Here is a 23,827-nt window from a genome sequence, read left to right on the forward strand (position 1 = left end):
CAGGACCCTGAGATCATGACCTGGGCCGAAGGCAGCGGCTTAACCCACTGAGCCACCCAGGCGCCCCAAGGTATTTACATTCTTGTTGGAAATCATTTAACCATATATTTCTGGGTGTGGTATTCTATTTAACTGATCCATATGTCTGTCTTTATGCCAATACCACAGTGTTTTGATCACTGTAGTTTTGTAGTAGGTTTTAGAAAAAAATTTCAGCTTTATTGAGGTATAATTGACATATATAATTGTAAGCTATTTAAGTGTACATCATGGTGATTTGCTATATGTATACATTGTGAAATGATTCTTCCCATCTAGTTAATGAACACATCCATCACCTCACATGTTTGTCTTTTATTGGTGAGAACATTTAACTTGTACTCTCTTAGGAAATTTCAGTTTTACAACACAATACCAACTATAGTCCCATTTTACATTAGATCCTTGGACTTACTCATAGCTAAAAGTTTGTGCCTTTTGCCAACCTCTCCCTATTTCTCCCATTCTCTAGGGCTGGGAACAACATTTCTATTCTGTTTATATGTTTGACTTTTAAAACAAATATTCCATACATAAGTGATACCATGCTGTGTTTGTCTTTCTTTTCTTTTCACTTGCTATAATGCCTTCAAAGTCCATCCATGTTGTCGCAGATGGCAAGATTTCCTTCTTTCTCATGACTGAATAACATTATCTGTGTGTGTGTGTGTGTATGTGTATGTATATATGATGTGTATGTATGTATATATATGTAATGCATATATAGTATATATATGTGTGTGTATAGATAGATGATAGATCAATCGATCAATCTCCCTTCCTCTGCTGATGGATACTTCAGTTGTTTCCATGTCTGGCTATTATGAATAATTCTGTAATGAACTTAAGAGTGCAACTATCTTTTCAGTATCCTGTTTTCCTTTCCTTTGGATATTTACTCAGACGTGGCATTGCTGGATCATATAGTAGTCCCACTTTTAATTTTTGAGGAACTTTTATACTCTTTTCCATGGTGGCTGCACCAGTTTACATTCCTACCAAAGGTGCACAGGTGGTCCTTTTTCTCCCCATCTTGGTCAGCACTTGTCAGCATTTCTTGTCTTTTTGATGATAGCTATTCTGATTGGTGTGAGGTATGATATCTCATTGTGGTTTCAATTTGCATTTTCCTGATGATTATGAGGTTGAGCATCTTTTCATGTGTCTGTTAGCCATTTGTATTTTTTTGGAAAAATGTCTATTCAGTTCCACTGCCCATTTAAAAAAATGGATTCGTTGTTTTCTTAATGGAGTTGTATGAGTTCTTTATATATTTTGGATAGTACTTCCTTATGAATATATAAATCGCAAATATTTTCTCCCATTGGGTAAGTTGCCTTGGTTTCATTTGCTGTGCAGAAGCATTAGTTTGACACAGTTCCACTTGTTTTTTTTTTTCCTTTTTTTTTTTTTAACGATTATTTATTTATTTATTTGACAGACAGAGATCACAAGTAGGCAGAGAGGCAGGCAGAGAGAGAGGAAGGGAAGCAGATCTCCGCTGAGCAGAGAGCCCCATGTGGGGCTCGATCCCATGACCCAAGCCAAAGGCAGAGGCTTTAGCCCACTGAGCCACCCAGGTGCCCCTATTTTTCCTTTTGTTGCCTTTGATTTCTGTGTCAAATCCAAAAAAATCTTTGCCAGGAACAACATCAAGGAGCTGATTGTCTACTGTTTTCTTAGGAGTTTTATGGTTTCAGGTGTTACATTCAAATCTTTCATCCATTTAGAGCTGTTTTTTTGTGTATGGTGTAAGCAGTCCAGTTTCATTCTTTCATATTTGGCTGTCCAGTTTTCCCGACATCATTTACTGGAGAGACTGTCCTTTCCCCATTATATGTTCTTGGCTCTTTTCTTGTAAATTAATTGACCTAAATTAATTTTTTTTCTGGGCTTTTTATTCTGTTCAACTGATCTATATGTATGTTTTGATTTCTATGGTTTTTTAATTACAATGGCTTTGTAATATAGTTTGAAAACAAGGAGAGATGCCTCCAGTTCTGTTCTTCTTTCTCAAGATGGTTTTGGTTATTTGGGGTCTTTTGTGATTCCATACAAATATTAGGATTGTTCTATTTCTATGAATAATGCTGTTGGAATTTTGATAATGATTGCCCTCAATCTGTAGATCACTTTGTGTAGCATGGATATTTTCATAGTTTTTTTTTTTTTTTTTGACAGACAGAGATCATGAGTAGGCAGAGAGGCAGGCAGAGAGAGAGAAAGGGAAGCAGGCTCCCTGCTGAGCAGAAAGCCCAATTCGGGGGCTCGATCCCAGGACTCTGGGATCATGACCCGAGCTGAAGGCAGAGGCTTAACTCTCTGAGCCACCCAGGTGCCCTGACATTTTCATAGTATTAATTATTCCAATCCATGAGCATGGAATACTTATTTATTTGTGTCTTCTTCAGTTTCTTTCATCAGTATCTTATACTGTTCAGAGTACAGGGTTAAATTTATTCCTAGGTATTTTATTCTTTTCAATGCAGCTGTAAATGAGATTGTTTTCTTTTTCTTTTCTTTTTTTTATTTTTTTTTTAAGATTTTATTTATTTATTTATTTGACAGACAGAGATCACAAGTAGGCAGAAAGGCAGGCTGAGAGAGAGGAGGAAGCAGGCTCCCTACTGAGCAGAGCGCCCGATGCGGGGCCCGATCCCAGGACCCTGGGATCATGACCTGAGCCGAAGGCAGAGGCTTTAACCTACTGATCCACCCAGGCGCCCCTGAGATTGTTTTCTTAATTTCTCTTTCTGATAGTTCATTATTAATGTATAGAAATGCAACATATTTTTATATATTGATTTTATATCCTGCTACTTTACTGAGATTGTTTATCAGTTCAGTTTTTTTGGTTAAGTCCTTAACCCTAAAGATAATTATATGTGATGTATATAATATTGTGTTATCTGCAAATAGTGGTAATTGTACTTCTTCGTCTCTGATTTGGATGCCTTTTATTTCTTTTGCTTGCCTAATTACCCTGCCTAGGACTTTAAATACTATGTTGAACAGAAGTGGTGAAAGCATGTATCCTTGTCTTGTTCTTGATCTTCGAGAAGAGTTTTTAGTCTTTCACTGCTCAGTATGGTGTTAACTCTGAGTTTTTAATACATGACCTTTATTATGTTAGATATTGCATTTTTTTTTAATTTTTTAAAATTTTTTATTTTTTATAAACATATATTTTTATCCCCAGGGGTACAGGTCTGTGAATCACCAGGTTTACACACTTCACAGCACTCACCAAAGCACATACCTTCCCCAATGTCCATAACGCCACCCCCCTTCTCCCAAACCCCCTCCCCCCAGCAACCCTCAGTTTGTTTTGTGAGATTAAGAGTCACTTATGGTTTGTCTCCCTCCCAATCCCATCTTGTTTCATTGATTCTTCTCCTACCCACTTAAGCCCCCATGTTGCATCACCACTTCCTCATATCAGGGAGATCATATGATAGTTGTCTTTCTCCGCTTGACTTATTTTGCTAAGCATGATATGCTCTAGTTCCATCCATGTTGTCGCAAATGGCAAGATTTCATTTCTTTTGATGGCTGCATAGTATTCCATTGTGTATATATACCACAGCTTCTTTATCCATTCATCTGTTGATGGACATCTAGGTTCTTTCCATAGTTTGGCTATTGTGGACATTGTTGCTATAAACATTCGGGTGCACGTGCCCCTTTAGATATTGCATTTTTAAAAGGAGTATCTTTTTGCTGTATAAGCTTTGGTGAGTTACATTGGACAATGTGATTGGGCATGTTTATGATGGGAAACAAAATACGGAGCACATTTTTGTTTAGATAACATCAAGGTCTAGGAGTCAATTTAGTAAAAGGACTGTCCTAACCCATATTAAGAGTCTCCTGAGGCTAAACTGAAAACTGCACAATGTACAAAGTGCATATTCACTAGACAGATGTATAAAGGAGTAGTGATTGGTATTGAGGGAATGGATTCAGGAAGGCAGAAGCCAGGAACATTCTGATAAATGCTTGTTCTCTGCTCCAGGGAGAAAGGGGGAGTCAACCATGCCATGGTGCATTTTGGTCTAAAATGGTTGTAAGAACAAAACGCTGGAAAATGATCAGGGAATCTCCATGTGCCTGGCCTCAGTTAGATTCTATATCGCACGCCTGTCCCTCCTCCTTTTCCTCATCCTCTCCTGCGTTCCTAGGACAAGGGGACTGGTTTGCCTGATTGAGGGTTAGGTAGAAGGGGCTGGGCATCTTAGCTCAGCCCTTCTGCTCCCGTTTCCCAAGGTGTCTGCCTGGAGGGCATTCACGTCAGTGACCTGCTCTGAAGCCCGAGGACATGTGGATATCCAAGAATGCCTGTGACCCCACAGGTAAGGCCATAAGCATTCAGGGGTGAAATGCAAGTCTCTCTACATGCTCCTTTAAGCCATGTTTTCCAATCAGCACGTTAACAGCACAGACATTTTGATTTCTGTTAAGTTTTCGATTTATATCTGTCTTTCTCCATTGATCACAGACTCAGGAGAGAAGGGAGTATTATTGTGGCTTTCTAAATTCTCAATACTATGGAACAGTGTGTAGCAGTTAAAAAGAACTAAATGGCTCCATATATATACGAATGGAATGAAGTATTGATAAAAGAAATATTTTTAAAAGATTTTTAATTTTTAATTTTTAAAAGATTTCATCATTAAGTAATCTCTACACCCGTGGGCTCGAACCCACAACCCTGAGATCAAGAGTCACATGCTCTTCTGACTGAGCCAGTCAGGCACCTCCTAAAAACTTTTTTAAAAAGATTTTATTTATTTATTTGAGAGAGAGAATGAGCAGGGGGAAGGAAAGAGAGAGAAGCCGACTCCCTGCTGAGCAGGGAGCCAGATGCAGAGATCCGTCCCAGGATCCTAAGCTCATGACCTGAGCTGAAGGCAGCCGCTTACCTGGCCTAGCCCCCCAGGTGCCCCACTCCTAAAGATTTTCTATTCTTAAGTAATCTGTATACCCAATATGGGGCTCAAACTCATAACCCTGAGATCCAAGAGTCACATGTTCCATGAGGTACCCTGATAATAGTCTTCTTGTTAATTTAAAAAAACAAGCTGCCAAAGAAGATGGGTACAGTATGAACTTATTTGTTGGTTTTTTTTTTTGAAAAGTATGTATATACATTTATATATATGTATTTCTCTATGTATATTTACATATGTAAATACATATAGAAAGTTCTGGGAGGACATACTCCAAACTAATAACAATGGCTTCTTTGATTTTTTTTTAACAATAAAATATATCTGCCTAATCAATAGTTAAAAAAAGTCTTGCAGGTGAGTAGAACGTCTGGTTGAAGGCCAGCTTGTTTTGAAGTTTCAAAGGCCTTTTTTCTATTACTATTACTTTCCAGTTGTGAGGTTTCCCCTAACTAGGGCGGTGGGGATGGAGTAGACCTGCAAGCCTGGTGGAGCCCAGGGGCCACAGGGTGAATGCAAGCTGTGTCCCTAAGAGCAGATTCTGGGGTCCATAATGAGGGGTCCAGACACCACAAAGGAGCGGGGAAGCTGGGCAGGCAGGCCTGGAATTGAAGTGGGTGCTGGTGGAGCCGAAGGCCCACACTGAACTTGGGACTTGATTTTTATTGGGCGCTTTCTGTGATATGTGCTTGCAGTTTGGCCTGGTTTAGTGTATTGAGCTGGGCTAGGCGAGAAATGTGCATTTCAGGGCTGATAAATATCTGCATTTGTAAAGTATCAAAGTACCCAAATATTTCAGGTGTGTGCCATCAATCGTGTGGCTATCGCCAGAGCTGATGTCCTTACCTATAAAACAGTCCTGATGTGTCCTTGAAGAGGATTCTGTACCTGCAGATCTGTCCCTGAAAAAGCTCTATGCCAGTGTTGAGTGGTGAAACCAAGAATACGACAACGGATTTTCTTCTAAGGTAAATTGTAGTTTACCTTTTAACCACCAGGGGGCGAGCGCATTTCGGTCAGAGACCTGGTTTGGGGCTGGGCAGGAGCCAAGGGGGATAATTACCTCCAGGTGTGGAGGACTCTGAAGCCTTTAGCTGGAGGCCATAGAAATTAACCCTTCAGTTGTCCAAATGGATTATGTCTCTTTGACTATTGGTTCTGCCCTTGGTTACTGGCTCTAACTCAGGTTTTAAAAGACACTGCCTTAACGAATTTCATTTAACTCTTGATTATCCCAGGGTTCACTAGAGAACTCCCCAGCTGGTTGCTTCTTCTTTCTTCTGTGTTTAGGCAAATAGGCAGAAATTTGAGTGGGAGAGGAAACGACTTGTTGTCCTCATTTTTGTCATCAAAGACTAAATCACAGAAAAAGACCCATTCCCCTGTACACAGAAAGAAAAGCGAAAACAGCACAGAATTCCAAAAGGCAATGTTCCATCTTTTATTTGTCTCTTTTGTTTAGTTTTAAGGTTGTGAGCAGATGGCCTCGCTCCATCAGCAACACAGGAAGTCAGAACTTACTAGAAAAGAGTTAGCTGGAGATTCTGGAGGGCAAGCTGAACTAATAGCTCAGCCCCTCTCCCTGGGGCGCTGGGTTTTCTAAGTATAGTCTGCCTAGTGCATCTGAACCACCTGGGGGAAGGAGGTTTATAAAAACGTTCTGGGCTGCGTCCCAAACGACTGAATCAGAATCTAGATCTCGGAATCCGCCTTTCAAATAAGCTGCCCATTTGATTTCTTATGAATGAATGTACATTGCTTTTGTGATATGAGGTAAGCCTCCTGGCGTGAAGTTAAGAGGAGAGATGTGGCAGCAGGGATAGTTCTGTGTCAGGTTTTAAGGACCTTACCCTGAGGTAAGGGTCACATGTTCCAGGAAGTCGCCCCGTGGAAAGCAAAGTGGCAGGAAGCTGGGCCTGAGGGTGGGCAGAAAAGGCTTCAAGGCTGTAGGAGATAGACTGGTGTGTCACTGGGAGCCACCTGGAAGGAGACGGGGAATTAGTGGACACCACAGGAAGTCGCTCTAAAGCATCCCTGAGGACTCCTTGTTCTCCCTGCCACTCAGAAGCCCCCAGCAATCAATACCCAACAATATTTTGATATTGGTATCATCAGCAGAGTACCTGTGGAAAGTTCCTGTTGCCCCCAAGTATCTTCCCTACTTCGGAAAATCTCCTCACTTAATCACACTTTCTGGAGTTTCACCTTGTATAGCTTCGTTTGTGTGGGATCTGTGCTTTGTTTTTAAATCTCTTTTCAAGTGCAAATCCTCTTGGGGACATGAAGCTTCTATTCACACACCGGAGGGAATTTTCTTATTACTTCTTATAATAAGAAGTCATTCTCTCACACTGAGAAGAAAAAGAAAAAAATTTTTTTTAAAGATTTTATTTATTTATTTGAAATAGAGAGAGAGAGATCACAAGTAGGCCGAGAGGCAGGCAGAGAGAGGGAGAAGCGGACTCCCCGCTGAGCAGAGAGCCCAATGCGGCCTCGATCCCAGGCGCCTGAAAAAGAAACATTTTTATTGAATTGAGAGGAAGGGGTAATTTTAGAGCTGGGCAAATTTGAATGAACGATGGGAGAAGAGGAATAGAACATTGATTCCAGGGACATTCTAAGCAGGGAAAACGGCAAGGGCTGATTCTGGTCCTTGTAGGGTTTCAAACCCGAGGATATTTCTGGCCAGAAGAAATAAGAAATAGTGAGTACTTGTACCAGGAATGAACTCTTAGTCTGCAAGCTCCAGAGTGGAAGACATAGAACTTTCATGATGTTTCTATGTCACCCCAATTTCTATCTTGCCTCCCTGTACCTACCTACTGACTAGGTTATGTTATGACAACAGCCTCCAAATCTCAGTGGCTTACCAAAATGGAGGCTTGTTTCTTCTTTATGTTACCTGTCCAGGTCAGCAAAGGGACTCTACATGCTCTTGTCACTTAGGGATCCAAGCTGAAGAACTCCCCTTTACGAGGGCTTCCGCCATTAGATCTCCAGGGTCTAGCACATACTAACATGGTCACAGAATATATATTAATCGAATGGATGGAATACAGAATAAGTAAAAAAATTAGATGGAAATTTCTCATTCGGGTCACAGGCATTCAATTCAGCCTTAAATGTGTTTGATACAACGAACATCCTCCAATCAATGCTTGTAGACCTGGGAAGAAGTCTTACCAACAGGAAAAGAAGAAGCTGAGGAAACGTTTTAGTCATGCAACCATATAGGAGGAGAGGGGAGACAGGCCTAATTCCATTTTTATTTCTTTAAATTATTGAATGTATTAACCAAAGTTATACAAGCACATGACCTTTTTTTTTTTTTTTTTAAATTAAATTCGACAGTGTCGTACACTTACTCTTGTGCACCAGGAAAATACTCTGCTAGCCAAAGGCAGCCTCTCTGGTTCTGTTTTCAGGTTATTTCCTCTCTGTGTCTGTTATGCTCACACTGCTGTTTTTTGGTTTATCAACTTTAGACACTATCTCTTAACTTCCTGTTGTGAACGATAAGGATTTAGCCTGCCCACACTACTCTACTGGTGGAAGTATATTGTCATTTTTAGTTATTCTAGTGGTTGCTGTTTTAACATTAAATACTAGACATGCATGTCTCTTTCCTGTTCCGATGATTTTAGGCAGAATCTTCATGACTTTATGAAAAGTCAAAAAAGCTTGCCTTTCCCTAAATTCCTCTCTCCATGTTCTCCTTCCCAATTCCTGACATCTGTCATTTGTTTTCACATTGTTCAGGCTGGTAAGGTTTATATTCTGTATTGAAACCATAATTTGTTGCTCCAAACTTTGTCCAGCTTGATTCTAAAAGGTCAAAGTCCCCGGGGGAGGAGAGGAAAGAAGAAAGAGATGTGGGAACTTCCCTTGCCCCAAAGCCTGACCCCAGTGGGCCACTTAGACCAGTAAGGAGCTTTATTTGAGGCCTCCGGAAGTGAGTGGGAGCGGAGTTATTACCTGGCGTCACCGCGCTCGGGGGCTAGGGCAGCAGCGCCTCAAGAACTTCTCGAGTGTCCAGCACCAACGTTGTGGCAACTGGTGACTCCCGTCAGACCCTATTTGTCTAACCATATACAAGGCTAACCCTCAAAAATTAACATCCTGAGGCATCAATAAACCTGCAAAAAAGGAGCCTTAAAACTCATCAGGGGCAATCCTCTACGCCAGTCCTGAGATCCGAGGGGCCACAAAGGTCCCCAGCCTAAGGCTCCCCACCCAGCCACCCCCGGGCTGGAGCAGGGGTACATGTCGTCACCCCTTCTGCAGACCTCAGCAGATGCCCCGTTTTCTGCCTTACCTCTCCATCTGCCTCTGTCACACCCACAGAATGTTGGGAGGCAATTCTCCACGGCATTTCCACACCCTTTATGACAGCTTTTGTTTCTTGTTTGCATAAAGCAAACATCGTTGGAAGCTAGCGCTAAGATCTCTCTCGGGGTCAGAAGTCAGTTTTGTTTCCTGACCAATATAATGAAGATACCGTCTTCCTCTGCGGCATGAGGGTTGGGTGGGGGGTGGTTTGCCATCAGTTCCTTTATAAGATTGGAGGTTTCTTAGCTGCGATATGGACTCTGTGTGGGTGCTGTTCACCCCAGAAGGCTCCACGTCACCCTCCCGGGGCTTGGGGACAGGTGATCTGCTGCAAATTTGGGGCTCATGCTGCCGGCCGTGCTGTGAGTAATAGCTACATCTGCTTGGGCTGGTTGTTTCCTTACTGTCCATGACCGTATGGAGATTCAGTAGACGTGGGGGCAGCTGAGTGGCTCTATTGGTTAGGCGTCTGCCTTCCACTCAGGTCATGATCCTGGGGTTCTGGGATCAGCAGGGAGCCTGCTTCTCCCTCTCCCTTTGCCTGCCACTCCCCCCTGCTTGTGTGCTCGTGCTCTCTCTCTCTCTCTCTCTCTCTGTTAAATAAAATCTTAAAAAAAGAAATCAGTCGACTTAGCAGCTGCAGAGTCATTGCTGTTTAGGGACAGCTTGGTCACTTGTCACAGACCCTCAGAAGGGGTTCAGTTTTCTTCCTGGGAGTTAGACCTTCCCCGTGTATTCAAGGCAGTGGCTTCCTCCGTTCTCGTGCCTGCCTCCGAGATCCCTCTGCTGCCATCCCTCTGTCTTTCTTTTCCGATAGTCCGTCGGCTGAGGTGTCCGGTGTGGTCAGCGATGGATTATTAATGCGTGTTCTCCGGTTACCTGGGTGGACCAGAACCTCCATCTGCAATTCAGTGGAGACAGAAGAAATAATGCAGAGAGATCTTTTTGAGATTTTCCGGAGCCTCGAATCACACAACATTCAACTAGTATATTGCAAAACATATTGAACCATGAAAAAGGGGTATTTGTTGATTCCAAGATCTCTCTTTTTTTGCATCGTTCCTCAGATTTTCACCATAGGGATCAGCAGAACGTCCCCCACCCCCCGCCCCAGCAGAACCTTGAGAATATGAGAGGCTAAGTGGTATTTCTCAGCCACGTGAAGAAGGGGAGGCCGGGGAGATGTGACATCCTCTGCTGGAAATGTTGGAGGTTGCCTCTGTGGATTGTTTTTCAGAATACCATTCACACATTTCTGTTCGCAGACGCTGGGGAAACCTTTAGTTACCATAGTCCTGTGCAGCTACGGCTCCCCATGGTACTCATCCCCTGAGACTTCAAGGTTGAACTGAGGCCCTGGCCGAGGTTTAGGAGACTGTGTTTTCTGGGAAACATCCTAGTTTTTGAGGTTTTGATTCTTCTGGAACAACGGTGGTGGGGTTTTTCTGTTGTTTATATCTGCTGTCATGGGAACGGTTATGGCTAAGTTATACAGCATCTTTGTATTAACTAGAAAAAGACACCTCGTGTAGCCTAAAGCACTTTAATTCCAAGTGTAAAAAAAAAGTTGTCATTAGGGGACACCTGGGTGGCTCAGTCAGTTAAGCATTTGCCTTCTGCTCGGGTTGTGATCCTGGGGTCCTGGGATTGAGCCCCCTGTTGGGCTCCCTGCTCAATGGGAAGCCTGCTTATTCCTCTTCCTCTGTCTCCCGCTTCGTGTTCTCTCTCTCTTGCATGTGTGCTCTCTCTCTAATAAATAGATAAAATCTTTTAAAAAATTGTCATCAGGACACTGATGTCTTAGAATAAGACACCATCTGCTGGAATTGTAATAATCTAAGATGCCTGCTGAATGAAAAGCACACAGCCTGGGATTCTCAGGAGAGTCCAGACTGTGATGCTGAGCGGCCTGCAGTGGCGATAGTGGGGTTATTGTCACTTTGCTAGGATGCTTCCCTAATCTGAGGCTGGTTCCCTCCGTGGTCCTCTCGGAAATGCATCAGTCCTGATACCTTTAATTAATCCCTTTCTGCCTAAAGCAGCTAGAGAGGTTTCTTGTCAGCCACTCACAACTCTTATCAATACAGACAGAAAACACAGAGAAGGTAGCAGCAGTGAGGAGAGGGGCAACACAAAATGAATCTTTGGGGTGTGTAGGGAGGAAAAGAAGGTCTTGGGAAGAGAGACACGGTCTTCCACTTAGCTGTTAGGTAGACAGAATGACTTCCCTGAAAAGGACTGGTAATCTCCTACATATATGGAGGAAGGCTTTAAGTTCAATAGAGGAGAAAAAATATATTTATTTGAAAAATGAATGCAATAGATATTTTAAATCAGCAAAATATCCCTTTACATAATGCCTTACACTTTGCATTGTACTAGTTAAGTGGTTTTGACATAAATAAACATGTGATCCCGTTGGTTTACTCCTGAGTTGGAAAGGAAGTGGCTGTCTGATCCCCGTCATAAACTGATAGGCTGATGAAGTCCAGACACCAGGTCTGGAAGGATGTCCATGAGAGGGTTCCCGGGGCGGAGGGGGTGGCTGCTGGGGACCTGGGGTGGCCTCTGTCCTGTTTCATCAACTCCCCTCCTGGTTTTCCTTAATGGTGTGGAAAATCTCAGCTTAGCACTCTTTGAGCCAGATTGTTTCTTCTTCCCTTGCTATCCATTTTTTGATTATCTTATTTCTGGTCAAAGTGAGGTGGGGGAAGGGCCAGGGCCTTGATTTCCTCTCTAGCTGTATCTTCTGCTTGCGGATGGGAAACATATGGGCCCCTAAAAGATAGCAATGAGAACTCTTGCCCTCATTTTCTGCCCCCACCCTTGGATTTCTTTCTTTCTTTTTTAAACATTTATTTATTTGAGAGAAAGGGAAAACATGCATGCCACACCCGCAAACACACACACACACACACACACACACACACACACACACGGGTGCGGGGAGGGGCGGAGGGAGAGGCTCTTCAAGTAGACGCTGCGCTGAACGCAGAGCCAGACACAGGACTCGATCCCAGGACCCATAAGATCATGACCTGAGCCAAAACCAAGAGTTGGATGTTCAACCATCTGTGCCACCCAGGCGCCCCTACCTCCTTGGATTTCTGGTCTCCTCTGCCTCCCCACCACAGCTCTTCCTTCTCTTAAGGAAGAGCTTTTGCCCCCTTTCTCAGTCTGAATTCAGTGAATTCAGCCTCATCTGGTTCTTTCTGGATAGATCCAGGGCTTTGGGCCAAGAGGATGCTGGGCAAGAGGGCAAGAGAGGCCTGTGGGAGGGACTTCCCTTGGGAAGTAGCAGAGGAAGGTAGCCAAACCTTTGACACTCTGCAGTTTAATGAATCTTTAGATTATTATGTCAAGGAGCATGGCTGTTTTCTGTTATCCTAATCTATTTTGTGCTCAACCCAGGAGGAGGAAGGGTACCGGAGGGGGAAAACCACCCCTTTCCTGCCACATATAAAATATTGCAGATGTTAGCTGGTGATTACAAAGACGGGAAAGCAGGCCAAGAAACTGTTGGGGGAGGGGTTCGCCGAACTGACTGTTCAGGACAGATGCTCTGGAGGATTGCATTACAGAGAGGGAGGCTGTCGGTGCTGTTCCTCCGCCCTGCTCCGTGGGGCAGGCAGCTATTTCAAGCCTGTGGGAGAGAGGGAGTCTGCGCTCTTTGCCTTTGGGAGGCATTTCACTTTATTCCTCGTTTTGGAAAAGGATACCCACCTCTGCATTCTGTGGGTGCCTTTTTTATGAAGTGTTACTCGGAGATTCAAAATAAGGAACGGTGGTAGACTGGGCATGTGTGGATTCTGCCTCTTCTCTCCCCCCCGCCCCCCTTGCCCCCACCAAGATTTTACTTATTTATCTAGAGAGAGAGAGTGAGAGAGAGAGAGAGCAAGCACATGAATGAGCTGGGGGCAGAGGGAGAGAGAGAATCTCAAGCAGGCTCCGTGCTCAGAGCAGAGCCCTGTGCAGGGCTCCATCCCAGGACCCTGAGATCACAATCTGAGCTGAAATCAAGAGTCGGATGCTTAACCGACTGAGCCACCCAGATGTCCCATGGATTTAGCCCTTCTATAGCCATTCCTCACTTGTGGGGCCACAGCCCTACGATTTTGTGTGGAGAACATCTTTCTTCGCTCTCAGTTTCCATAATCGGTGACACTGAACCCCACCTGACCTGCTCCTATTCCAAGCTGGCGCTTACACCCACCGAAGCCGTCTGCTACAGCGAATGTACTGGCGTGTCCATGTGACTTAAGTTGGGATGGTGATAGTCAGCCCCAGGACTTTGCTGTCACTTTGTGAAAGTGGGGCTTGCCTTCTGCCGTGGGGGCTGAACGGATGGACTCTAAGTCTGGTGTGGCTCCTGGCTTTCTTTGTGAGGGCTTGCTGGAGAATTAAGGCCCACATGAGACATGCAGTCATTGAGAGAAGGTTCCTGAGAACCTTGTCTGAGTGTCTGCATCCAGCTGCAGCTGAAGCTGATCCTGCCCCAGGACTTTTCCTAACCGTGCCTGGAAGTCTTCCCTCCTCCCCTTGATCGGCACATTTTGCATCTGAGTGTCTGCCACTTGCAAAGGACAGGGCCCTACCTACTCCACGTGGCTCCAGAAAGCTCAGTAGTCCATCATGGTTGCCATATTGGGCAGAACAAAATGAGGGCTGCCCTGCCTTTGCCTCTAATGCTGCTCTCATGGTGGAAGAAGCTGGTAGGCTGCTTTCCAGGTCATATTTAACTCAGAGCGCACAGCTGCCTCGAGAAAGATTGCCGGCCAGGAGTCGCAGCCGGAACTCAGCCAAACCATCAACATGCTCAGTTCTGAGCTATTATACGCCAAGGACACCCATTGACAAAAATGAAAGCACATACTAGAGGTCTGACATGAGTTCAGAAAGCCCAAGTTCCACTTGCACCCATGTGGAAAAAAAGTTGTTCTCAGACTTTCTGGAAGGGACAGCTCTTGGCTCACACTCACTGACAGAAGCTGATATGAAATGTTCCTTGAGTGGAAGCCAGCAGCTGGGAAGGGTAGGGGCAATTGGAAAGGAAAGGCTGCTTTAATATTTGGTTGTCCAGCAAATATATTTTTTTAAAGATTGTATTTATTTATTTGACAGACAGAGATCACAAGTAGGCAGAGAGGCTGGCAGAGAGACGGGGGGAAAAGGCTGCTTGCAAAGCAGAGAGCCCAATGCGGGGCTCGATTCCAGGACCCCGGGATCATGACTGAGCCAAAGGCAGAGGCTTTAACCCACTGAGCCACCCAGGTGCCCCATGTCCAGCAAATATTGATTGAGTGCCTTCTATCGTGCTAGGGATAGAAACACTAATAAAAGAGTCCTGCTCTCAAAGAGCATGCAGGTAGGTCGAGGAATCAGGACAGAAAATGGATGCATTAATGTAATTAGTGCTATTTCAGATGCAAAGAATAGAAATAATAGAAAGGCGATGCCCTTCCAACAGTGCCCATTGCTTCTTCCTTAAATCATAGAATCCTGATTTTATTCGAGGAGGCAAGATGCTCATGTAGGTGGGCCCCTCCCTGTGCTCTGCATGAACCATGAGAGACCCAAGGCAGTGATTCTCACATTTTGGTCTGCATCAGAATCACCCTGGGGTGGGGGGGCTTTTAAAACCCAGAATCCCAAGTCTCACCCTGGGTTACTGAGTCACTAGGTCAAGGTGAGGCCCAAGAATTTATATTTCCAACAGATTCCAGTGATATTGCTGCTGCTGGTCTGAGTCCCAGTAATCTAAATCAAGCATGGTCACCTGCTTCAACGGTTATGGCCTTTGGGGTAGGGGTGTGGGGGGCACGTGACCAAGTTCTGGCCAATGAAGTGGCAGGAATTCTCTGTCTTTAGTGCCCGAAGTTCTTGAGCTAGCTGCTTTGAAGGATGAAGAGGTAGACCAGATGAAGAGTGGTGGGCAGCAAAGCAGAGTTTACTGAGTGACAGTACAAAGCTCCCGGAGAGGGAGGGGACCTGAGAGGGTCGCCGCAGGAGTTTCCAGGGGTTTTTCTGAGCTCTTTTGCGGAACTATCTTCAGCGGTCAGGGTGTACTGAGTCCTGCCAATCAGGCTTTGGTACGTATCTGTCCACCTATTAGGTTAATGTCTATGTGCTGAGGGACTTTTCACTGACATCTGGGGGCTTATGTCTGAACTGCCCCTTGCCCCTGATAGTGACAGATGCTTTGTGGTTAATTGTCTTATTTTAGGACGTTAGCAGAAGTCTTTCCTGCAAAGGCTGCAAAGCAGAATGCTAGTGCCATCCTGTCTCAGCTGCACAACGGGATGTCAGTGCTGTTTGGACTTAGCCATCCTGACTCCATGTTTTCTTGTGGGGGGTCCCTGACCCTGACTACCTAGCTGTCCAACTAACTCCTAACAAAGCAAGAGGGAAAGCCTACAGAGAAATTCCAGGAAGAATGTTTGCTTCCCCGGGAAAAAGTAAGTTGAAAGAAGGCTTGTCCTTTTGTCTAACTTTGAAGGGAGTTATGTAAGGAGATGCTGTTGACATGTTCTGTTTGTGTGGACATGGCCGGGAGACTGGCAAAAATCCTGACCCAGAGCTCTGACATGGGTGAGGAGCTGAGCAAATTCTGGCACCTCCCACCTTCACACTCTGCTGTGTGAAATAATTAAATGTCAGTCCCATTCTCATTTAGAGCTAGACATACCCCAACGGATTCCGAGGGCCACCCATCTGAACCTAAGTGGGATGGAGTATCAGGGAAAGCTTCCAAGAGGAGGTGATTCACTCTTGTTTGCCAGCGCTTCATGGAGAATGGTTCCCATTTGTGCTTTGGCAAAATGACAAATGATGACACTTTATAGACTCACTATTTCACAGAGTCACTTTTGAACTGGCTACAGGAGAAAAGTGAAATTTGTCAATACCAAGGGTTTATTTCACATAAAAAAAAAAAAAAAACAACAACCGTGTGGGAACAGAGAATAAGGGAAGTGTTCAGTCTACCTGTGATAGGAACAATTTGTGTCAGAGGTGACCGCTGGGCCAGACCACTGACTGCTGATGCCGGGCAGAGGAGAAGTGTAGTCCTAGAGTCCAGTTTGTGGGATGTAGCCCCGTGTTTGTAGGGCTTACCTGATCGTGAGAACACATCATCCCAAGGAAGTGGCACAGACAAGAGTGCAAAGACAGGACACTTGGTGTTTCTGGGTAAGAGTAACTGCTCTGCCATGGTGACCTAGAGACCGTGTCGGCGGGACTGTGCCATGACACAAAAAGTTGGAGAACATGATTAGATAAAATTAGAAAGCAAAAATCAAGGACGTCAGTTAAGTCAACCAGCCTCCCACAGCCCCCGAAGAGGACTATCCCAACTCTCAAAGGCTTCCGAACCAAGACCCAACCCCTTGAACCTTCCATGCCTCAGGGTGGAGGGGGTACCACCTCCTCTTAAGGAGCCAGTCCCCTTGGAAGGGGACTAGTTTCTTAGTTTCAGGCCCTCCTTGTCACTTTACAATGGCTGGGGTGAAAAGGAGCAGGGAGTGACATGAGCCAGGAAGTGAGCCAGGAAACTCTAGAAAATAATCATTTGTACAGCACTCTAGATTAAACAGAGGAATTTTCTTCCAGCTGGGGATGACCAGACCTGGGGCTCCATTCACCCAGCCCTGCCCAACCAGCACAAGGACAAGGGGACCAGTAGCTCCACACGTCTGTAACCCATCGTTGATTTACTTAGAAAAGTCCCTATGATGTATGTGAGAATGAATTTGAGGGTGCTTCAACGAGGATGATGGGATATGACTTTAGTTTGGGCTGAATTTTGGAAAAGGGTGCAGTTAGATGCTAGTGTAGACAGGAGGGTTTGGCTTTTCCCTTCTTCAACAATGAAAATAGCTTTTGAATTGATGTAAAATAATGCCTATTAAAGCAATTTAGAAAACTGTATATCAGGATTTACCTTTGGACCCAGGACCTAGGCACCTTGGACCCACTGCCTGCTGCGGGGGTAGCTACTTCCTTTTGATCCTTAAGTAACAGCTTTATTGAAATATAATGTACATATAAAATTCACCTTTTTAAAGTGTATAATTCAGTGGTTGCAGTATACTCACAAGATTAGGGAACCATCCTGTCTATCCGAGAGGACTGTCTGAGGGTATGCTAGGACCCAACCAGAAAAGTCCACCAGAGCTGAGTGTTGAACCATAGGGAGAGACCACACCCCCGTCTCCTGGGGTGGGGGATATGGGAGGGGGAGGAAGTAGGAGAGTGAAGAATGGTGGAGCACTTCCTGAGCAGCCCACTGGAGGTAACCCAGAGAGAAGGCTCATTTTGATGATTTAATATGTTCAGACAAACTGCCGGGTTGGAGTGGTCAGAAGTCACAGAAAGTAGGAGTGGGGTGGGGGAAGGGCTGGCAGAAGGAAAAGAAAAGGAAGTTTCAGGACACCTTTCCTTAAGTGGAGGGAAGAAAGATGCTTCAACTTTATACTAAGCTGGGGGGTTCTAATTATTACATCCAACAAGAGATTAATTTCTAAAATTAGATTTTTCTTGTGACTGAAAGCAATCAGAAAGTATTTTTCTTTTCTCAGAGTAAATGATATACTATGCAGTTTGCCCAGGTTTCATTCTGGACAAACAATTAGCAAGAATTAGCCCCACAGACCATGTGGTTCCTGTTGTTCAACATAGAGTTTACCCTAAGAAATGACTTCAGGGAGAGATAAGTGCTATGAGGACTAATGATAGTTCAGGTGAGAGATGAGGAAGATGAAGATGGCAAATAGAGAAAATTGCTTTAAAAATGGACGTGTTGGGGCTCAGTTGGTTAAGTGTCTGCCTTCAGCTCAGGTCATGATCCTGAGACCCTGGAACTGAGTCCCGCATTGGGCTCCCTGCTCAGCAGGAGTCTGCTTCTGTCTGTCCCTCTGCTGCTCCCCCTGCTTGTGCTCTCTTTCTCTCTCTGTCAAATAAATAAATATTTAAAATAAATGGACATGATTTGGGGCACCTGGGTGGCATAGCCAACTAAGTGTCTAACTCATGGTTTCCACTCAGGTCATGATCTCAGGGTTATGGGATCGAGCCCTGTACTGGGCTCTGTGCTCCGGATGAAGTCGCTTGAGATTCTCCCTCTCCCTCTGCTCCTCCCCGGACCAGCACATGCACTCTCTCTGGGATAAAGAAATAGAATCTTTTTTAAAAAAAGATTTTATTTACTTATTTGACAGACAGAGATCATAAGCAAGCAGAGAGGCAGGCAGAGAGGGAGGAGGAAGCAGGCTCCCTGCAGAGCAGAGAGTCTGATGCAGGGCTTGATCCCAGGAACCTGGAATCATGACCTGAGCTGAAGGCAGAGGATTTAATACACTGAGCCACCCAGGCACCCCAAGAAATAAATAAAATCTTAAAAAAAATTAAAATGGACATGATTTAGTAGCAGATTAGATGTGAGAAGTGATAAAGAAGGAAAAGTTAAAGATGGCTCTAAGTTTTCTAGTTTGGGGATTAGGTTGATGATGGTCCTGATGCCTGAAATCCACAAAAGGAGGAGCAGCATTGGATGGGGGAGAGGAAGACAAAAAGTTTTGTTTTGGGCTGAGTTTGCGGTACGTGTTTCCCAGGAAGTTCAGAGCCCAGGAAATAGCTGGAAATAAAGTCTGGATCTCAGGTGACAGATGGTATGGATTTTGGAGTCTTCAGGACATGGAATGCAGGGGAAACAAGGCTAGATAAAATCCTACAGAGAAAAAGAGCATGGAGCAAGAAAAGGCTTAAGGAGCCAACATTTAATGGTTTGCAGAAGGTACCGAAGCAATTGCAAAGGAGACTGTAGAAAGAGCTAAAGGAAAGAGGGGACACCTAGCTAGCTCAATCAGGAGCGCATGAGACTTTTTTTTTTTTTTAAGATTTTATTTATTTATTGGAGAGAGAGAGTGAGAGTCCTGAGCTGGGAAAAGAGGGAGAAGCAGGTTCCCCTTGAGCAAGGAGCCCGATGCAGGACTTGATTCCAGGACCCTGCAGGCAGACACTTGACCAGCTGAGCCACCCAGCTGCTGCAGCAGGTGACTCTTGATCTTGGGATTGTGGGTTTGAGCCCCATATTGGGCGAAAGATTCCTTAAAAATAAAATATGTTTAAAAATAAAGGAAAAGAGAACATGGTAACTACACCTCTAACATGGGGAGTGAGGGAAGATGTGAGAGCCACACAAACACTTATTTGAACAGAACAATCAAATTAAATATTGGTGATGACTAATCTAATAGTCATAATGTGATATTCTTCATAGCACATCCGCTAACACTCGACCCCGTGATAAGACATGGCATTTGAGCAAAGGATGAACTTGCAGAATCCTACCTGCTCATTTGCCCAGTAATTCCTTAAAATCAGTGACTTGACCCTTCAAAATAATGGGATAGAGTTGGGTTTTGGACCAAGGTCCAGAATGAAGTCAACTCTTGACTTCTGGATCATTAATCAGATCCAAAATGCCTTAACATGGGATAAAAGTCTCCTTCTGCTCTCACTACTGATTCTTTTTGTTTTTTTTTTTAAAGATTTTATTTATTTATTTGAGAGAGAGAGACAGAGACAGAGATAGTAACAGAGATAGTGAGAGAGAGCATGAGCAGGGAGCAGAGGGAGAAGAAGGCTCCCCGCTGAGCAGGGAGTCTGATGAGGGGAAGGATCCCAGGACCCTGGGATTAGAGCCTGAGCTGAAGGCAGAGGCTTAACCAACTGAACCACCCAGGCATCCCTACTGTTTCCTTTTCAACCTTATTTCTCACAGTTGCTCTCTGTTTACCTTACCTTCCAGGCAATCCATTTACTCCAGTATGCCAAGTCATTCCTTTCCCCATGCTGTTTTCTCAGCTTGGCATAATGGTCTCCAGCCTAAAATCTTTCCTCAACTTCTGTTTGGTCTTAGAATAAAATTCAAACATGTTGTGTATGACCATATCCTTGCCCTTGATAAAGAAAACCAACCCCATAAGGAAGTTTCATGCTACCTCAACTGCCAATTAGAGGAAAAGTCGAAATCTTGAGAAAGCCCCAGCTCTCTAAGTTTCCACCAGGGTGTTCTATCTGATAGCTAATGCTTTCATCATCTTTCACTGAAGCCAGCCTTTTGAATTTGCTAACTTATAATCATAGTTCCCCTCCTCTGTGGAGTAACATAACATCCTTCTCCCTGACCTCAGTTTCACGAACCTTCCTCTTCTTTCCCTGAATGTTGTAAAAATCTCTCCTCCCCAAAATGTCACAAGACAATTCTCATCCTTGTTCTTGAGTGTATCTACGTTAAAAGAAAACCTATCACATCATCTCTGTTGTTTTCTTTCCCCAAATCTGTAACTTCAGTCTAATTCTGAGGAAACATCAGACAAACCCAAACTCAGAAACATTCTACAAAATAATGTGGAACTCTTCAAGAGTGTCAAGGTCAAGAGAAACAAGAAAAGGCAGAAAAATTGTCATAGCCCAGAGGAGATGAAGGAGACATGACAAGTGATGGATATGGGATCCTGGATTAGGTCCTGCAACAGAAGGAATCATTTAGTGCTAAAACTGGAGAAATAAAAATAAACTGTAGTAATAGTACTGCACAGGCTGATTTCTTATTTTTGAGAAATGTGCCATGGTATGACAGATATTAACATTAAGAAAGCTAAAAGAGGGCGCCTGGGTGGCTCAGTGGGTTAAGCCGCTGCCTTCAGCTCAGGTCATGATCTCAGGGTCCTGGGATCGAGTCCCGCATCGGGCTCTCTGCTCAGCAGGGAGCCTGCTTCCCTCTCTCTCTGCCTGCCTCTCCATCTACTTGTGATTTCTCTCTGTCAAATAAATAAATAAAATCTTAAAAAAAAAAAAAAAGAAAGCTAAAAGAACTCCTATAGATCATTTGATATATTTAAATTACTAAGGTGGGGTCACCCAGCTTCTGACTGGTGAACACTCCCCTTCTTCCTTCCTTGATTCTTAGGAAATGCAAGTCCTGACATTAAATTCTAAATTCCACCCTACTTCTTTGATCTTATCCTGTGCCATTTCCCCTTTGATCCATTTCACTATAGCCTGGACCTTCTAGTTCTGGGGACACCAGCTTCCCCTGCAGGGTGCTTGAGCTTGACATTTCTTCTACCTCTCAGCTCTTTGCTTTGTTTCTTTGCAGGGCTGGCTTCCCTCCATCAAATCTCAGCTTCATGTCCTTCAAGGAAAGAGAGGCCTGTCTTGACCAGATCTACCATCACTCTGTCACAGCATCTTCAGTCTTTTTCTTCATTACACATCATCACAATTGGTAATGTATTGATACATTTACACATTTTCTTCCCACCAGAATGTTTGATCCACGAGGGCAGAGAACTTGTCTGTCTTGTTCTTTGTTCTATCACCTGTCCTGAACACAGTGCTTTGCCTGTGTTTAACAAATATCCATTAAGGGAATGGCAAAGGGTAATTTTCTAAGAGGTGAAAACATGACACTCATCAAACATATAGTGAGCATGTGTCAAGAATTTACTTAACTCATTTAATGAAGGAGCCAGCAGGGCAATACAGCTGGTCTATGGAGAATTCTAGGAACAGAGTCAGGAGGCATGATGAGATAATTTAGTTCGGTTAGAGGTAAATCTGGTTAATGTTAATTACAAGAACCTGTAATCTTTGGGGTGATCTGCTCTTCCGAATCATTTGCATCTCTAATGGACAAAACCCTACAATGATAATAAGTCAAACAAAGGTACATTTATTTTTTTTTTTTTAAAGATTTTATTTATTTGACAGAGAGAAACATGGCAAGAGAGGGAACAAAAGAAGAGGGAATGGGAGAGGGAGTAGCAGGACTCCTGCCGAGCAGGGAGCCGGATGCAGGGCTCAATCCCAAGACCCTGGGATCATGACCTGAGCTGAAGGCAGCCACTTAATGACTAAGCCATCCAGGCAGCCCAAAAGTACATTCTTTAGAGGAATAATATGAGGCAGGTCTGCTGGGCAATGCTCCAGCATGACATTGGAAGGATATGGAATCATCTTTTTGCCAAAATTCTAAGTATTGGACAATCAAAAAAATAAAACCAGAATGAATGGACAAATTGAAAATTTCCAATTGAAAGGGTGTGTGTGTGTGTGTTCAATGAGTTAGGGAGCAGCTACCTGAATTAGCACATCTTTTCCCAGAAGCCAGCATCATTTGACTTGGCATCTTCTTAATGAGTCAGCCCATGTGTCACCTTCTCTAGGAAGTCTGCCTTGAGCTTCCGCTCACCCCTGGTCAGGCCAAAGAGGAATTCATCCTCATTATTGAAACAGTGAGGTTATCCAAGCCCTAGATTTCTCGGGTGTAGCCCTGCCTTACTCCTGTTGTAACCCTTGCTTCCTGGGCCATATTTTTATATTGTGGGTATCCATAAAATAATCCCCAGACGTCCCCTGAGGATTCCCGGAAATAACTGAGGTGGGGTAGAAAGGAGACTTGGAGGGTGAGATCCCTCATCCCTGCAATCAGCAAGTGAGGCCGAGGGGTCAGGACAAAGTAAATCTTTAATATAAAGAGGACCTCATTTGTATTCTGGCTGGTGAAATCCTCAGCACTGGTCAAATATCAGAGCGGCTTCTGCACTGCTCTCTCGATCCCATGAGATGCTACTCTGCAACAGGTCCAGAGGTCAGGCTCCCACAGGTATCGTCGTTCTCTGGTTTTAGAATTTATTCGGGGCGGGGGGGGGGCGGGTAACAGTCTCTGGGACCAAAGTCCTGAGCATCAAACCAAGGACTATTCCAAGAAGAAATCATTTCAAGGCAAATAAAGACTCAGCTCAAACTGTACACAGTCCCCTTAGCACATCAGAAGGGACTTTTAGGCAAGTGGCATCTTGCCCGCAAATCGACTCAAAACAAATCTGTAGCCACCCAGAGGTGCTGGAGCGGAATTTCAGAAACGGTGCTGGGAGGACGGTGCACAGCTTACAGGAATTGCCTCACTCCCACTTTGAGGTTCGTCCTGGGCAGAACTCTCCGCATCCCCGCGGTTTCAAAACAGCACGCAGGAATCGGAGCCGGTTACATCAGGAGATCAGGAGACCCTGGAGACATTCCAGCCCCTCTCTTTCACTGCGCAGCGGAGCAATCCAAGGCACAGCGGAATGAAAGGATTTGCCCCAGGCTCTCTCGTGCAAGTGTTCCCCGTCCCTGCTAGCTTCCTTATTAGCTGCGCAGAGGGCGCGGCAACACGTGGCTTTGCTTTCCTGCCGACAGACCTCTGTGCGGGGTGCCCAGCTCAGCCACAACCGACAAACAGTAGAACAGAGATGCGGCCCCGCCGGTGCGAGCAGCACGTGACCAGGCGGCGCAGCCGCAGTTCAGGCAGCGCCATGGCAACCAGCACTCGCGCGGGCCCCTACAGCCCTGCATGCTGCGGGGAGAAGGGGCATTAAACATGGCTTCTCACGTGCCCAGCGGAGTGCTCCAGACTGTTGCTCTGCAGTGAGTGGCTCTAAAAGACACCAAGCCCCGACTCGTCC

General features: G+C 44.6%; 1 long non-coding RNA gene across 1 annotated transcript; it reads right to left on the minus strand.

The window, feature by feature from the left end:
- Positions 1-6,425: 6,425 nt before the first annotated feature.
- On the minus strand, positions 6,426-9,529 carry LOC123391915. The gene is made up of 3 exons (XR_006606588.1): positions 9,304-9,529; positions 7,112-7,339; positions 6,426-6,968 (listed from the first exon to the last, which is right to left on the minus strand). It is a non-coding gene; the product is annotated as an uncharacterized LOC123391915 (long non-coding RNA).
- Between the last annotated feature and the right edge of the window lie 14,298 nt (positions 9,530-23,827).

Source organism: Mustela putorius, unplaced genomic scaffold (assembly GCF_011764305.1).
Source record: "Mustela putorius furo isolate JIRA1106 unplaced genomic scaffold, ASM1176430v1.1 tig00000407_pilon_pilon_pilon, whole genome shotgun sequence".
Lineage (NCBI taxonomy): Eukaryota > Metazoa > Chordata > Mammalia > Carnivora > Mustelidae > Mustela > Mustela putorius.